We start from the raw sequence: 17,383 nt of genomic DNA, 5'->3' as shown, positions 1-17,383 counted from the left end.
CAGATCCATCAATAGTAACGACCGGAACTTGGGAGCCTAATTTTGTAGTAATCTGCAAGTCTTTTATAAAATTCCATATTAGTTAATACTAAAGCCGGTAACTGGGTCAGGACAAATAGGTTTGGGTCACTGGTCAAAACAGCTTAGCGCCGGAATAGGTCAATTCAACAAACGTTATTTTGGTTCGGGTCGGGATAGATTCGGGTCAAACTGGGTCAGATTAGAGTGGGTTTCAGGTCAAAAAGGTTGGTTTAAAAAAAGTCAGACCTGGTCAACAGAAACAAGTCTCGCCGGAAAAAACATATACACAGATACATAAACATATAATTAACATGAATTATCAAATAAATAAATTAGAAAGAACTGGCATACCACTGGTTAAGCGATCTCGAACCCTCGGGTCAGCAGCATCAATGTCGAACCTGGTCAACAGAAACAAGTTTCACAGGAAAACACATATACACGCATACATAAACATAAAATTAACATGTATATACCTAAAAATGCCCTAAGTTAACATTTATTATGCCTAAAATCCCCTAAATCAACATGTATTATATCTAAAATCCCCTAAATCAACATGTATTATATCTAAAATCCCCTAAATTAACATGTGTTATACCTAGAATTCCCAAAAGTAACATGTGTTATACCTAGAATTCCCAAAAGTAACATGTATTATTACCTAAAATCCTGACTTACTCAAAATTTGGTTACAGATGCAGTGGTGGTAGGTGGTCGTTGTTGGAATTAAGCAGCCGTCGGCGGTGATTGTGGCTAGGAGATAAGAAAGTGGTGCTCTGCGGTGGTGTTTGGCTGTGGTGGCTGCGTGTACCGTCGGTGGTTAATCGGAGACTGCGATGGTGTGAGGATGGGAGGGTTTTTAAGTTTGGGGGCTGAGAATTTGAGATTGTAGAATGAGAGGGAATTTCGGGAGAAAAAAAAAAAACAAGTAATTTAGGAGGGAGAGAGTGACCGACGGGGGACAAGTGATACAGATTTTTGTATTTTTTCCAATATAATTTAATATTTTAAATAATTATTGGCTTTCGTGTGACAATTTTTTAAAGAGAGAAAAGAAGAATAAGACACATAAAATATGTTATTTTGTTTTCAAGACTTGAACATATAACCTTTCCATTTTCTTACAATGGATTTTCCAACTAAAATAAAAAAAATTGATGTATATCAACTAGATGTATATATATATATATATATATATATATATTAAGTGATACAGATTTTTGTATTTTTTCCGATATAATTTAATATTTTAAATAATTATTGGCTTTCGTGTGACAATTTTTTAAAGAGAGAAAAGAAGAATAAGACACATAAAATATGTTATTTTGTTTTCAAGACTTGAACATATAACCTTTCCATTTTCTTACAATGGATTTTCCAACTAAAATAAAAAAAATTGATGTATATCAACTAGATGTATATATATATATATATATATATATATATATATATATAAAGGGAAAGGATCATTAGAGAACTCCTTGTTAGGGAGAACTAGAGAACTCTTAAGTAGAGGGTTATTTTTGTTAATTGCTCAAAAGTGGAGAAAAACTCACGTCTTTTCTGTTTGACCCACAATCCCCTGTTCAACAATCCCAATAGAAACCCTAGTTCAAGCAGAAATTAGCACCTGTAAATCAGAAATCATGACAACTCGGTTATTCTAGACCCTAATCAACGATTATTTCAATCGTTTAACATGTCAATTGCATGTTTTTGTAAGCTGATTGTTGTCTTCTTTACTCGTTCGTGATTTTTAATTGATTTACAGTTGTTTTACTACTAAATCAATTAGGTGTTGCTTCACCTGAGTGTTCTATAAGCAACTTTGATATTGCAATTCCAGAATTAGGCAAATCTAGGTTAAAATCAGTTGATACTTGATGAAGGTAGCTAATTTGTTTGATAGGAGTGCTCATCTGATTTCACCTGTTGATATTGATTCACTATCTGCCTATTCAATTGCAATATGGTGGATTTGATCAACAATGTAACATTTTGTAATATGCTACATATATGTAATATAACGTATAGTAGTACATATATGTAATATAATGTATTCAAGTAATATATATTAGCTGCATACAAATGCAAACCCTTGGAAGCTATTATTGAACATTTTTGTGACGGGTTGTCACTCTGTGCTTATATTTTATCTTAATTCGTCTAATATTCTGACTCAGTCACAACTTTGTTTAAGGTAAAATGAATTGATTTGCTTTTTTTTTTCTAGTTGTAGATGCATGAATTTTAATAGTTTAGAAGTTGTCTTTTTTCTTTTGTGTTGTTATTTTTTGTTGTTGACGATGGTTTACGGATTGCATATAAGGTGTTAGAATAAATGTCATGTTTGTTTTTTGTTACTGAAATGTGAGTTTTGGAGTTGTTTTAACTGCCGATGCCTTTTTTAATGATTTTGCCAAAGCATGTTGCAGATGCATGTATTTTATTGGCTTAGAAAACGTGTCGGTCAGGTTACATATCAACATTATAACTTTTATACGATTAGAGTTAGCTTGGCCCGAAACACATTTTCCCACAATTGTTTTCATACCAAGTTGGTATGAGCAATACCACAATGTTAAGCATGTTTGAAAAGATTTATTGTCTATTTATAATTTTTTATATACTATATGTGACTGTAGCTTATTTTTTCTAATACAGGGTGAGGAACTATGCGTCACGCTACAAATGCACACAAACGATGTCATGTCGCATCGGTACTGTATAGTGTGTTCCCTGGCCAATTAAGGCTGATCAATGGTGATATTAGAAAATGGACAACCTTGTATTTTAAATTATGCAGAAGACTTGTGTGCATATGTTAACATAGGTGTTACACGCGCAAGAACTACTAATGTAATTAAACAAGTGTAGTTGATTTTGTTTAGGCAGTTTTGTTTATGCTGGATATGTATAAAATTGATAGATTTTATATAAAGTTGGTTTTTACTGTTTTTTAATAAAATTATTTTGTACTTTTTTTAATTACAGTTGGGTCTTTAATGGAGGGCTAGTTTCATTTATTTAAAATCTAGAAATGAATGGGCTGGTTTGGGTTTTTAAACGGGTTATTCGGGTCGAGTAGACAGCTTTTATGGTTTCCAGATTTACCTTACCATCAATCTGCAGCTAATGCACTTTTTAAACCGGGGTTTAAATGGAAATTGCTAACCTGCAATATGTAGCAAGCTGCAAACCATTACCCCCTAACAAGAGGTGTATTACGTATAACCTTTTAAATTAGTTAAAATTTGTTATGTTTGTTGTGCTTATGCCATGTGAAATATAGGTGAAAATTTACCCAATTTAGCTTCTTGGAATTTCTAATCAGCAATTTCCTGCAGCAGATTGCAAACCATGACCTGATAAACTGTTACTTTGCAGCAACTGGTAGGCCAATTAACTCCACTTTATGTTCACAAAATTCTTATGCAGAATGAATGTGAACATATGCAAATATAATTTGATGGATGTAAATATATGTAATGTATTTTATCAAAAAAAATTATGCATCTTGAGTTACTCAAACTTGAAAAATCCAAGCCATCCATCCAAACTTGAAATATCTAATATTAATGCAAGCAAAACAACATAAAATCCAAACTTAAAAAGTGATCCACTGAGCTTTTGATGTTAACCGGTGTGGTTCAATCCCGATTACGCCGACACACCATGAAAAAAGATTTTTTTTTTGTTTATTCCAACTTCAATATTACAATTACGAAGGGTACTAATGAAAGGAACAAACTACTCTATTTTTATTATATAAACACATAAAACACATGCTAAACTGACATATTATTCCTCTATTTCTGCAACAAACTTCACCTTCCATTTGGTCTCCAATTCTAACGTCTCATCCCATAAAACTCGATCAACTTGACTAGTTCTACAGATATGGCCCGTAACTACCTGATAGCAAATACTGACCCAAAACTGACTTGACCCATGAACTAATTTAGTTAACCTGACAATGGGTTCAGAGTTCCAACATTGTTCCGAGGGGTACGACCTGAACCAGACTGCGAACGACATCACGTTGTTTTTCCTAGAGTGTAGAAAACCATATTTCGTATTTCGTGACATACACGTTTTCTTTCTATTTTTCTCCTTCCCGGGGCTTGCTTTCCACCTATTACAACACCAATAATGCATGTATTCAGTATATTAGCCATGCATATATGTATAACATCCGTAATTCACATTTGTAATGCATTTGCATTGCATATATGTCATAAAACATAACCGAATATATGTGTAATACATGAGTAATGCATGTACGCAATATACCAATATTGCATATATGTAATACATTTTTAGTGCATATATGTAATACACCGTATCCGCAAAAAAAGTGTAATACGCATGCATTTGTGAAATACGTTTATAATGGGTATAGAGTATTCACCCTCAAAGACATCGTCGTGTGCACGTTTAAATATATATGTGTTTAAACGCCCTCGTTGTCTTTGTGGTTGTGAAATATACGTAATGTCATAGTTACAAAAATATGTATTCACAAAGCTGTCATTTTTGTTATATTTACCTGAATTGGCCTCTTGAAGGCACGACAATCTTCTTTGTTTTGAGTTACTCCCCATTTTCCGTCCTCATATATGTATTAGATAGCTCATTATTGTAATATGTTTTTAGCTTTCTTTTAACTCTTTGTACTAGGCCGAGGCCATGTTATGTTGTAAAACCCAGTAAGGCCTAATTTATGGAAACCTTAAGGTGCATGGTTCTCCCTATATAAGAAGCACTATTCACCATCCTCCTTAGATATCTTTTGCAAGCTTACTCTCTCTACTCACTTCTTGTCAGATTTGCTAAGGCATTTCCAAGATCCGAGTGTTATTGGTGATTTTCGCTCGCCATTAGCATGGATTGATCCGATACAAGTTGTGAGATGCATTCCAGATACCTACAACATATGACTCCTCATACCTCCAATATCATCATGTTTTTCCCTTGATATATGGCATATACAGGAATTCATGGATTTGTTTTTGTTGGATTTCCCAGGAGGTCATCCATCTTAATATTTCTTCGACTTGAGCATGCTTACCTTTGGAGATTTCATATGCTCCACAGCCAACTAAGGCCAAAGCGCGTTGATGATTTAAGAGGCAATACATTCCTTATGAACCAAGGATCTCTCCTATAAACGAACGATGTGGGATTTGTCCATGGTGTTACAAGTAGTCCATGTTAATCATCTCCGTATCGTGACAATCTCCCCCATCTAGGGATCATCGTTCTCGTTGAGGTTTGCCCGCCATCTTGAACAGAGTGGCTATGATGAATATATAACATGTTTCCTCTTACCACCAATATTGTTCACTTTGCCCCTTGGATGGCTCATCCAAGAGCTCACAGACTTGTTATTGGTTAACCTTGTAGAGACTTTCTAGCAGGTCACCCATTTTCGTACTACTCACATCTAAGCATGCTTAACTGTGTAGTTTTCATACACTTTGTTGCCAACTAGGCCTAAATGAGTTGATGATCTAAGAGGCATTACATCTTTTATGGACCAATGATCTCCCCCGTGCACGACTGATGTGAGATTTGTATATGATGTTACAATTAGTCCGTGTTAATCTTCTTTGTATCATTACATCATGACTTTGACATAGATGAGTATGATGTAATTGATTAATATTATATGGAGTTTAAGTGCCATTTTAGTACCTGTGGTTTGGTCAACTACGCAACTTTAGTACCTATTCTTTATTTTGTGCAAATGGCTACCTCAGTTTCAAAAAACTTGCATTTTTAGTACTTTTTTTCTAACACCGTCTATTTTTTCCGTTAAGTCGAAGATAATTTGGTAAATTCGTTATTTTCTTTGTTTTTTTCTTTTCTTTTAAATGCTTATAACTTGTAAACCCTAAATCCACAATCATAACATCAAAATCCAAATCCTAAATCCTAAACCCTTTCTCCATATCATCATAGGGTTTGAATTTTTACGATATTTGGGGATTTAGGATTTGGATTTTGATGTTTTGATAAGGAGATTTTGGGTTTACAAGATATAAGTGTTTAAAAGAAAAGAAAAAAACAAAGAAAATAACGAAGTTATCAAATTATCCTTGACTTAACGGAAAAAATTAACGGGGTTAGAAAAAAAGTACTAAAAATGCAAGTTTTTTGAAACTGAGGTAGCCATTTGCACAAAATAAAGAATAGGTACTCAAGTTGCGTAGTTGACCAAACCACAGGTACTAAAATGACACTTAACTCTATTATATGTTAAGAATTAAGTATTTTAATTTACTGTTTATGATTTTTTTTTTGTCAATGATGCAATTTATTTTATAAATGAATTTTCAGGTTTTAAAGATAACGTTATTTTAGTTTTATTAGTTATTCTATATTGTGTCTTTTAATATATATATATATATATATATATATATATACATACAGGGGATGGACTTGCGAGAAGTGATATTACAGCGAGAAGTGCGAGAAGTGAATGTATAACTCCATTAATCCATAATTTCACTCCCTTTCATATGTTACATACATATATGTAGGTTGGTTGTATTTATGTCTTAATTACATATTCAAACCAACCTACAAACATATAAATGTACCGAGCCACATTCAAACCTATGTACCTACACACATACAAACATGCATACACATATACAAACATACGTACACATATACAAACATACGTACCTACACACATACATATGCACCTACACAACGAACCTTCACTTCTCGCATTTCTCGCTGTAAAAAAACTTCTGAAATGATCCAATACATACATATATATATATATATATATAGATGGACTAGAAGGAAAGATGGACATTTTTTGTAGGAATATTACAAATAATAACGATTCTCTCGTTATTAACATAAGAAAATGAGTGGTACACATACCGTAATACAAACTAAAATAATTAATGAAGGAATAAAGTTCTTCAAATGATAAAGTCTTCAACATATTCTTCAATAACATCTTCTTGTAATCGTCTTGACAACAACTCAAAAAAATGCCTAACTCTTCTAGTAGTCTCTTTGGCTGCAATAATGAACAAACTAAAGTTGATGGCTAAGACAAATGTTCAACACGCTTCCCATAAAATAGATTTCGCCCTTCTACATAAGACAACACGTTTATCTCCCAGGATTCAACAAGCAAAGTAGTTGGTACTGCCATAGATGTCCACGCATCCGAGGTTCATATGGTAAATTGTAGTGTTAGAACTTTTGAAAAATAAAAATAATTAAAAGGTAGAGGAATCGTATAAAGAAACTCATCTCTATAGGTTCTCTACATATAAATCTTCAAAACTTCATTCTTCACCAAGAACTCTTCATATATGCATATATTTTTCCTTGCATTATCAAGCTTATATTTTTTCTCCTAGCATCATCAAAATGAGCCTCCTTTGTATAAGAGTTATAAATCTTGAATAATCTCTCTTAATTCTAAATTTAATTAGAGACATAAAGTCTAATAAAAACTAATTAAGTTCATAAAGAACTCTACTCAATAGTTTTTCATCATATGAAGAATTTAATATTAATATAAATTCTAATAAAGCAAACAACTCATATGGAGCATTTATTGTTAATAATTTCAATAAATTTCCATTCACGTTATCCACTTTTCTAGCATTTTCTATGTTGAAAGTTCATCACGAATGAAATAATGTGACGTTGACTTGAATGAGAGAGAGCATAGGAGATGGTTAGGGGTGAGATTGACATTCTCACCACCCTTATAAAACTTTTTAAATTGTTACACGTTTTAAAACTAAGGAAAATTAGATTTAAATAATCCCACCTTTAATGGATTGGCCAATAATAATCCCACCTTCGGTATTTCCCGCTAGCAGTCCCACATTTTCAATGTTTTTTGTTTTATAAACCAGCGTTAAAAAAACTTAACGGGGTTAAGTATTTGCTTATGTGGTGAGTTACTAGGCTTTTTAATATCCACCTGGCTTTTCCCTTTATATTCCCCCCCCCCCTCCCTTTACCTACGTGTAATACTCACCATTTAAACCCCAAAACTAACAACTGAGGTTAGCCACCACTCCTCTGACCACCACCTCTACCACTTACCCCAACACCACCACCGCTTATCACCACCAACACACGTCGCCGTCACCACCACAAGCCATCAATCCACCCCCCCACAAAAAACTCCATCTCTGACGACCATTAAATCCGGCCACCTGACCACCACCATCACCGTTGCCTGACCACGCCACCGTCACAACAAGCGATCAACGCCACATCTCCGTCTATGCTTTCTTTCTCATCCACAACCAACACCAAGCATCACCATTAAATCCGGCGACTGCTCAAAGCTGACGGCAACAAATCACCACCACAACTTCAAGATGTCGGCGACCACCAATCACCGCCACATTCAGACATTCTCTATCCTCTCTCTCTCATCCCAAAAATCAATCAATGGTTAGGAAAATAGAGATAGAAGAAACTGAGCCGAAATCCTAACCTTATGCTCACCGTCAATCTCTGACCGTATATTCGATCTCAAATCCACCGTTACCATTGACTTTCGTCCTAACTCCGCCGCCGTGCCGGAAACTAAAATCGAAACATCAGATCCGTCCAGAAAATGACGGTTTGAGGTGGCGGATATGAGCGCTGTCACGGACTGCAATATCATGAATATGTTTGGGAAATATAAAGGGAAAAGCCATGTGGATATTAAAAAGCCTAGTCACTCGCCACATAAGCAAATACTTAACCCCGCTAAGTTTTTTTTAACGCTGGTTTATAAAACAAAAAACATTGAAAAGGTGGGACTGCCAGCGGGAAATACCGGAGGTGGGATTATTATTGGCCAATCCATTAAAGGTGGGATTATTTAAATCCAATTTTTCTAAAACTAAATCTAAATTTTTTTAATATATATACGTATGAATTGAACTCTCACTATTTTAGATAGAGACCTATTCAATGTATTCGGACCAAAATGGAGACATATACATTGTATTGTTACCAAAATAGAGACATATTCAGACTTGAACTACTAGCTAGCTAGGTTCTTTAATATCATATAAATCTTTAAGATAAAATATTATGTAGAGTGGTTGATGACATAGACGTGCCTTTTGTTTACAACATGTGTTTATTTTGTCTAAAATTTCTACGGTGACAATGACAAGCAAGAAAAAAAAAATACTACATTTTAAAAGAAGAAAATAATTTCGTAACGATACTAAACTGGGTCCTAACATTAAAACCTACAAAATAGACATTTAATTTCAAAAGGGAAGCTTTGTGTTTAATTACTTGAGTGACTAACAGTCCAACACCAAGATGATCTTTGGCTTCCTTGTGCTTTACTCATCAATAACTTGTATCTATGCTGCAGATACCATATCTGCAAACCAAACCCTTAGATATAATGAAACCATTGTTTCTTCTCAAGAAACCTTTGAACTTGGTTTTTTTAGCCCTGGTAACTTCACAAACCATTATGTTGGAATTTGGTAAAAGAAAATATCGACTGGAACGGTTGTATGGATAGCCAACCGGAACACACCACTCATTGATACCTCTGTAGAGCTGATTCTCACCCTACAGGGAGTTCTAATTATCCGGAATGCTACCATGGGCAACGTACTATGGTCGTCAGCTAACGCGTCAAAGACGTTAGTGAGGAATCCGATTGGTCAGCTTCTAGATACAGGCAACTTTATAATACACAACGAAGGTGAAGACATCAATCAAGAAGATCCCATATGGCAAAGTTTCGACTTTCAGACAGACACTTTACTTCCTGGAATGAAGGAGGGCTGGGATTTGGTTATCGGCATTGAAAGACGATACACATCATGGAAATCCATTGACGATCCTTCTTCCGGTGTGTTTTCTGCAGGGATAGATATAAGTGGTTATCCTCAAGCGATTGTAATGGAAGGCCCAAAAATAAAGTTTCGGGCAGGTCCCTGGAATGGACTCAGGTTTAGCGGAGGTCCTAATTTGAGACCGAACCCAATTTACAACTTCACATTTGTTCTGAATCAGAAGGAAGTTTACTACCAATATAATCTTTTAAATAGTCCTGTTTTTACGAGGGTGGTGTTACAACCCACTGGTCGTGTAGAGCGTTTGTTATGGATCGATAGCAAACAAGAATGGAGCCTTTATGCGGTCCCAGAAATCGACAGTTGTGATCGATATGCAGTGTGCGGGACATTTGGGAGTTGCAACATTAACAAGTCCCCAGTTTGTGAATGTTTGAAGGGGTTTGAGCCCAAATCTCCTGATCAGTGGAGGGTGGCAGATTGGTCTCAAGGGTGTCGGCATACTGTCCCATTAAATTGTGACCCTGGGGAGGGATTCAACAAATATACGAATTTGAAGTTGCCAGACACTCGGGGATCATGGTATAACCAGACCATGACCCTTGCAGAATGTGAGAAGACGTGTAAAACCAATTGTTCATGTACCGCTTACACAAACTCGAATATCTCAGGGAGTGGGAGTGGTTGCCTGCTTTGGTTCGGTGATCTAATAGATATTAGAACGTTTTCTGAAAACGAGGGGATTCTTTACATTCGACTGTCTCATTCATAGTTAGGTAAATGAAAACAACAATTTTATGTTCATTACGTACACTTCATAAATATCTGTCTAATGTTCGAACCAACATTATGTTTTGACACAGATAATAAAAGGTCAAGTGCAGAGAGAAGAATACGAGTTATTGCAACCGTAACATTTGCGGTTTTGCTCATACTAGTTTCAATATGCTTATTTTATCGTTATAATAGGAAGAAGCAGCAGCTACAAGGTACGAATGAGTCGTTCAGGTTATGTTTTATCAAAACCAAATAATTTTCTAAACCGAAAAGTAAAAAGTGGTCAAAATGTACTTTGAAGAGCATGAAACCAATTAGCGCAAAAGGGTATAATTTTCTCTTCATATTTGCGACACTAATTTATTATAAAAAGTTTTGATGTTAGGGAAAAGTGTTCTTAATTAACCAACAAAAAGACAACTGCAACCCAGCATCTTGCCACTTATATATGTACTAGCATTTCTACTGCTTTTGATTGAATTTAGTTATACCCATATCAGGGACACCCGATAACGAATTTCGATATGATCCTCAAAATAGAAGTGCTGAAGAGGAACTAGAGTTGCCACTATTTGGGTTCTCTACAATACTTAATGCTACAAACAACTTTTCAATGAACAACAAACTTGGTGAAGGTGGCTTTGGACTAGTTTACAAGGTATTCTATGACTCAATCGCCTTTTATGTAGTACAAATGGTGTTCATGAGTTACTATAAGATGTTTCTTAGCACATGGTAACAAAAGATAAGGCAAATAACATTTAAGAAAACACGGAGTGAAACAAGTAGGACTTGAAACTCATATACAAGCCTTTCTTGTGGTACTTAATCATCTTAAAAATTATGTTTAAGGGTATACTTGAAGATGGACAAGAAATAGCAGTGAAGCGACTTGCAAAGACATCCACTCAAGGACTTAATGAGTTCAAGAATGAAGTAATCCTAATATCAAAACTACAACATCGCAATCTTGTCAAGCTCTTGGGCTGCTGCATAAAGGGAGCCGAAGAGATACTAATTTATGAGTACATGCCAAACAAAAGCCTTGATTCTTTTATATATGGTAAATAAAATATTCTGAACAGACAACAAACTTTATCAAATAAACCAAGGCATAAACTAAAATTCAAACATCTTACAGATAAAGCTCAAAGCCAACTTCTTGATTGGCATGCACGTTACCGCATAATTATTGGAATTGCCCGTGGTCTTCTTTATCTTCACCAGGATTCTCGTCTTAGAATCATACATAGAGATCTCAAAGTCAGCAATATTTTGCTAAACATAGATATGGACCTGAAGATATGAGATTTTGGTATGGCTAAAACTTTTAGAGGAAATCAAATAGAGGCAAACACAAATAGAGTGGTTGGAACATAGTAAGATCAATTATCTACTCTAACCAGTTTCTAATTTATTTAGTGAACTAAATCACTTAAAATTACTTTCATTCCTCACAGTGGTTACATGGCACCAGAGTATGCAGGACATGGTATCTTTTCCATAAAGTCAGACGTATATAGTTTCGGTGTGATGGTACTAGAAATTGTGTGTGGGGTAAAAAAAACACTACATTTCTCCATAAAGAACATTGCAACAACCTTAATGAACATGTAAGTTTTCTCTTGTTAACTTTAAAAGAGAAAACTGTATGAAAGGGTAAAAATCTTTGGTTTTTCTCATTATTACAAGTGCATGTTTTCACACAGAATGGCGGTCAACTTATAAAGATATTATTAGGGTGGAAGGGTGGACGGGTCACCACTCGGATACCCCTTTTGGGTAGTTTACACCGATGTCACCCCCCTAGAGTAGTGCTTGAAAGATAAATCTGGTACTATAAGCTAGCGAAAGATGTTAGAGTGATAAATCCTTTCATTCAGTCAACTGTATGAAAGGGTGGACGGGTCACCACTCAGATACCCCTTTTGGGTAGTTTACACCGCTGTCACCCCTAGAGTAGTGCTTGAAAGATAAATCCGGTACTATAAGCCACCGAAAGATGTTAGAGTGAGAAAGCCGTGTGTGTGTAGGAGAGCGGTGGAGAGAGAGAGAGAGAGAGAGAGAGAGAGAGAGAGATGTATGTGTCTGGATAGGAGAAAGAGAATATTAAAATGGTTTAGAGCATACCAAGTGCTCCCATTTTATCCCATTTTTCACATTTTATCATGCATGTCACATCAACATCACACCATTTTTTCCCACTATTTCCCGTGTTTCTTCCCATTTTTTTCCACAACAAGTGCAATGTCATCTCAGTTTCTCTCGGTCATCCTCGTTTGTATTTATTTTCATAATACATAAACTACTATTTATTAAAAGAAAATACACAAAACAATACGTATTCACTAATAAAAAATACATAATAACACTATTCCTAATTACATCAGCATCTAACTTTCGAGTTTTTAATATATATAATCATATTTTACCATTTCACATACGTTTAGTCCAAGTTATGATCTCTTGATCCACTCTCTTGCATAATATAGTCGAAAACTCGTTGGCCAAAACCCAACATTAGTTGGTTCAAGGGATCCAAGTCTTTGAAAACATATATGGAACCAAGTCTTTGCCAACACCATTTCTTCTTCATGGCTCCATGTTCATGGTGTTCTTCTAATTCTCGGTTTGGGAATGAGATTTGGTTACTCCATAAAGTGATGTTTTTTGACGAAATCTAAAAATATAGATTGTTTTATTTATAGAAGGGTAGAGAGTTAAGATAGTACAGTTATGTGAAAATATGAAGCAAGTAGAGTGATACATATAAGATTAAGTAATTTAAAAAATAAAAAAAAAGGTCACATAACCGTTCTAATAGTTCCCCGGACCCATAAAAAAACCTGAATCCGAGGGTGGTGTTCCCATTTTTACTCCGGTGACCTTTATACGACCTCAGCTCCACCCTGTGTGGCCTTAGGGTAGTTGAAAGAAGTAACGTAATTAAAAATGGAGTTCTACGATAATTAATGATAGGTGATAGTGCATGATTGATGGAACTTAGGGTCCTTTAGAGTAGTAACCACAATAAATCAAAAGATAATTTAACTCTGGCAGTTAGCGTATGCTAATTTTACTTAAATTGTGGTTCTTCCTAGATTACCAATTTATAGTTATGCTAATTTACTGTTTTTAATGTGATTTGTCCTTTTGAACAAAGAAGCATATTTATATATACATACATATATATATATATATGTGTGTATATATGTATATAATATCCGTCTTCCTTATTCATTGACAGGCCAGGAGACTCCATATTGAAAACCAATCCTTGCAATTAGTTTCTAAGTGCCTAGGTGAATCAATTAATGTGTTTCAGGTTCTATGTTCAATCCATGTTGGTTTGTTGTGTGTTCAATGATACCCAGAAGATAGACCAACTGTGTCCTCTACCATCCTGATGTTGGAGAGCGAGGGTCCATTACCTTCACCAAAAAAACCAGGCTTTTACATGGGAACATATAAGCACGATACTACACAATTTTCATGCTCACATGGAGCAAGTTCTAACAACGAACTAAGCATTTCAATATTGTATGGTAGATAAATTTAAAGCTTCATGCATTGAAAGAAATGTCATATTATCAAGAAAAAAATTTAAGACGATGAATTGTTGTATTAAACAAACATGTACTTCTTGTTGGAGATAATCCAAACTTGAAATAGTCGTTGGAGTTTCTTAAGGATGATTCTAGAAATCAAAATTTACTGAGTTTGTTGCTAGTTTTAGTTGCACGTTTATGTTTTCTGTTTAACAGGATGAGTCTGTTAGGTTTTGATTTAGTCGTATGTTTACGTTTATGAACGTTGTATGATGTTTCCTATTTAAGGTTGTTTTCATTGAATATGAATCATCCAATCTTTTAACTAATCTTCTGTTTTACACTCTTTGATCCTACCACAGAGCATCAGATTTTGATATTATTGATCACCTCTTTTAGAAATTTATCAATCACAAAAACTCTAACCCTAATTCTCTATATGGCCTCCAACACCAGTTGTATCCGGAATACACCTCTTCCAATCTTCAAAGGGGATGGATAAGAGTTCAGGAAGATTCGAAGAGGACTATTCTAATGTCAAAAGATCTTTGGGATTTTGTGCGTAGCAGATATAATGATGCAGATGGGGATCGTGTTAGACTACGAGATAACAGGAAGAAGGATGTGAAGGCACTGTCATTGATTCAATCCGCTGTGCACGATGATATATTCTCTCGTATTGCAGGAGCCTCCACATCCAAGCATGCGTGGACTCTCTTGCAAAACGAATATCAAGGTAATTCAAAAGTACAAATGGTTGAAGTGCAAGGATTACGTAGAGAGTTTGAGACAATTCAGATGCAGGAGGGGAGCCTTTGCTGGTTTCTTATCAAAAGTCATGAAGATAGTGAACCAGAAGCGATTATATGGAGAGGTTGTTACAGATCAAACAGTAGTTGAAAATGTACTTCGAAGTTTTCCGATGAGATGGGATCATATTGTTGCTACAATTGGAGAATCCAAGGACCTCAGTATATTGTCTTATGATCAGCTAATGGAGCCATTGCAAGCTCATGAAGCTTGAGTAAATCGAGAATTTCAGGTTTATGTGGAAGAAAAAGTGTTGCAAGTAAGGGAGGAAGAAAACACATGAATGTTCAAAGGGCGTGAACCTTGCAGATCGTGGGAGAGGACGTGGAAGAAGGGGTTCTCAGTGTTACAATTGAAATATAGTCGGTCATTTGGCTCGAGATTGTTGGAGTGAACCCCAAGCTGGTGCGTTAGTGTAACATCCTAAAATTTTAATGTTGAATAAAGGAAGTTATGTTTAGTGATTTCGCGTGATTAATTAATATCGGGTAAGGAGCGGACTATGGACTTGGATTAATTGAGATGGGTTAAACGAGAATGGGCCTTAGATCCATGGGATTTCAGGGATATAAATATCCCCTAAACCCAAAAATATCTTCCATTTCCACCTATTCCAAACACACTCCAAAAACACACTACACCACAACTTCGCCGGCGGCCGGAACCGGGCAGATCCGAGGAGAGGAACGGGCAGATCCGAGAGAGAGAGAGAGCGATTAGTTGTGTTAACAAGTTAAACGAGATCCAAACAAGCTCAAAAAGGTATGATTCTTGATCTTTGAAGTTTAAAGATCTAAGTTTTATATTGTAGATACGACCGAAAATGGTCGGGAACGTAGTGGGTGATGTCGAACCATAGCAAGGGTGTTAAAATCGCCCAAAAATGCTGGACAGAAACCGAACAGCGGCTGATCTGGGCAACTTCGCCTTCAAAGCGATGAACTTCGCCTGCAAGCTAAGTTCGCCTGATGAACTTCGCCTGCAAGCTAAGTTCGCCTGATGGCAACTTCGCTGTAAAGTTAAGTTCGCCTAACCGGTAACTTCGCCTGAGGCCAAGTTCGCCTGATGACAACTTCGCCTGAAGCCAAGTTCGCCTGCTGGCAACTTCGCTGTAAAGCTAAGTTCGCCTAGCTGGTAACTTCGCCTAAAGCTAAGTTCGCCTAAGGTTTAACTTCGCCTGCAAGCTAAGTTCGCCTGATGGCAACTTCGCTGTAAATCTAAGTTCGCCTAGCTGGTAACTTCGCCTAAAGCTAAGTTCGCCTAAAGTTTAACTTCGCCTAAAGCCGAGTTCGATTAGGAAATAAATTAAAAGCGATAAGTAAAAGTAAGCTAATACTAGGCCACCAGATTAGATCAGGCGAGTATTGATACGTGTAACTTGTACAGTCAGCCGAGCTCAGTTAAAGAAGGGATTTACAGCTATCAGAAGAAAGAAGCAGAGTTCAGGTGAGTTTCTAGCCCCATTCCTTGTTATGTTTTTGGGGCTGTGTGCATACTCGATGTGTTGTTAATACATTTATCCTAAGTGATAAGTGTATGTCATATGTGATATGTGTGATAGATATGAATGATTGTTTGTCGGTACGCGAACGATCTTCGGATATTGCGCGTACTGTCAGGTTAAAAATAAAGGTACGAATATTATATATCGAAGATGTATGAATATTTCAAATGAATACTTGTCGGGGCGTGAACGATCTTCGGATATTGCACGTAACGACAAGGGGTATGGTTGTTAAATGAATGAGGTAAAGAATGCTTAGAGTGTTCTTATGTTATAATGTAAGTATGTGTATATAGGTACACGAATGGCATGTGAGTTCTACGTTCGACATAGTAAGTTAGGATGGCAAATCCCTCTAGCTTCTGTCGGACATAGACTCGGCTGGTGATGGCGTAGTTAAGGACTGCGAGCCTTATACGTGAAGTAGATGATATATGTAAACGTAGATAAGGACTGCGAACCTTATACGTAATGTAGATAGGCGTCAGCATAGGAAAGGACTGTGAACCTTATACGTGCTGTATTTGTAGCATAGGGGAGGACTGCGAACCTCGTACGTGCTATGAATTAGGTTGCAACATAGGGAAGGACTGCGAACCTTGTACGTGTTGTGGATGTATTTCAGCATAGGAAAGGACTGTGAACCTTATACGTTCTGATTTTGTAGCATAGGGGAGGACTGCGAACCTCGTACGTGCTATGAATTAGGTTGCAACATAGGGAAGGACTGCGAACCTTGTACGTGTTGTGGATGTATTTCAGCATAGGAAAGGACTGTGAACCTTATACGTGCTGATTTTGTAGCATAGGGGAGGACTGCGAACCTCGTACGTGCTATGAATTAGGTTGCAACATAGGGAAGGACTGCGAACCTTGTACGTGTTGTGGATGTACTATGGTATAATGAA

The 17,383-nt window shown here is 36.1% G+C and overlaps 1 pseudogene across 1 annotated transcript in view; it reads left to right on the top strand.

Moving 5' to 3' along the window:
* Positions 1 to 9,279: 9,279 nt before the first annotated feature.
* Positions 9,280 to 17,383, top strand: part of LOC143537264 (G-type lectin S-receptor-like serine/threonine-protein kinase At4g27290) — a 48,045-nt pseudogene continuing 39,941 nt past the window's right edge. Inside the window, exons 1-5 of the transcript XR_013136018.1 lie at positions 9,280 to 10,621; positions 10,700 to 10,825; positions 11,114 to 11,271; positions 11,466 to 11,676; positions 11,755 to 11,992. The product of XR_013136018.1 is annotated as a G-type lectin S-receptor-like serine/threonine-protein kinase At4g27290 (transcript). The remainder of the gene's footprint in view (positions 10,622 to 10,699; positions 10,826 to 11,113; positions 11,272 to 11,465; positions 11,677 to 11,754; positions 11,993 to 17,383) is intronic.

This window comes from Bidens hawaiensis, unplaced genomic scaffold, assembly GCF_021521415.1.
Source record: "Bidens hawaiensis isolate Kalapana, Puna unplaced genomic scaffold, B.hawaiensis_p1.1 tig00011152_1, whole genome shotgun sequence".
NCBI classification, from domain to species: Eukaryota; Viridiplantae; Streptophyta; class Magnoliopsida; order Asterales; family Asteraceae; genus Bidens; species Bidens hawaiensis.
Note: the sequence above shows the minus strand (reverse complement) of the source record. Positions and strands in the feature narration are given on the sequence as shown.